Below are 1,638 nucleotides of genomic sequence, written 5' to 3'. Positions count from 1 at the left end.
TGTGTGTGTGTGTGTGTGTGTATACATACATACGCATAATATATAAACAGGCGAGCATACACATTTGTACGTAGTACGTAGTGTATATATACATACATACAAATATATATGCACGAGAGATTTAGAAATGCATTATTTTTATACACACACACAGATACACACACACACACACACGGAATGTAAAGCGCAAGTCATTTTACCAGGTAAATTATCTCGAATGCTACAGGGGAAGTATTCAATCAGTAGTCGCAAAGTATTGTCAGGTACTGTTTGTATTGAATGAAGGTAAACCATTGTAAATTTTAGAAGGAAAATGCATTGCTCCCTGAACTATCCTTTGTTTGTCATCATAAAAGTTTATGGATATTCGTCGGTCTGAGATTTTGTCTTATTGCACAAACATTTTACAGTTTTCCGTTTTGTCTGGTAGACAATATCCCTGGACGAACATAAAACAGGAAATTGTCGGGTAACATACCCTAATGACATTGAAATATACATGTGTGTGTGTGTGTGTGTGTGTGTGTGTGTGTATGTGTGTGTATGTATGTGTGTGTGTGTATGTGTGTGTGTGTGTACATGCATGTGTGTGTGTACATGCATGTGTGTGTGTACATGCATGTGTGTGTGTGTGCGTGTATACTTATGTATCAGTGTATATATGTATGGTATTTACGTATTTTTACGTTCTCCACATATAAAATATATTATAGATACACGCATGTATGGCTATACATGTGTGTATGTGGGTATATCTCTATATCTACATCTTAAGCTCATCTATGTATCTGTCTTATAGACGCATTCGAAAGGGTGCTGAACAGTTCCTGGCTTTGGGTTAAAATAATACAGGAGGATAACTTAATATCGATTTTATTCAGCGTATTCCCCTCTCAGATTCACACACTTATTGCAGCGGTCCTTCAGTTTTTCTAAGCCCTGTAAAAGAACTGGGAAGGGTTGGTCTCCAGCCAGGCCCTTCGCGATGCCCTTCAGCCAGGAACTTTTCAACACCCCCTCGTATATGCATACATACTCTCAAACACTGATGTATAAGATGGGTACGTATATGTATACATACACCGAAGCACAAACGCACAAACTCACACACACAGACATATGCACATACACGCTTAGAGATATATCTTTAACGGCTGGTCAAAATATATTGTTCCTGAAATCAATACAATTGCCAATGAAGTCGGCTTAATCGACTCTAAGGCTGGAGTTTAATGACCAGAGCCTGTAAAGTAACAAAGGAATACACAACACATTACATTCATTATGTACAAGAAGACATAAATACATAGCTTCGGGTTCTTTTGTCCTGTTCGTTTTATGTTCTTCTCCTAATGATTATTTGAGTTGTTTTGTTATTGTATCAATATCTATCAAATTGAATTCAGTCTGGTAAGATTGTAACGCTATATCTGCCACATATAGATGAGTATGTATGTATATATACATATATATATATAGACAGAAATATATATATATATATACACAGATATAGGTATTCGTATGTATATATGTATGTGTGTACAAATATATATTTACACACATATACTCACACATACACATATGAATATATATATATATATATATATATATATATGTGAGTGAGAGAGAGAGAGAGAG

The sequence above is a fragment of the Octopus bimaculoides genome, chromosome 18, assembly GCF_001194135.2.
Source record: "Octopus bimaculoides isolate UCB-OBI-ISO-001 chromosome 18, ASM119413v2, whole genome shotgun sequence".
Taxonomy (NCBI): domain Eukaryota; kingdom Metazoa; phylum Mollusca; class Cephalopoda; order Octopoda; family Octopodidae; genus Octopus; species Octopus bimaculoides.
Note: the sequence above shows the minus strand (reverse complement) of the source record.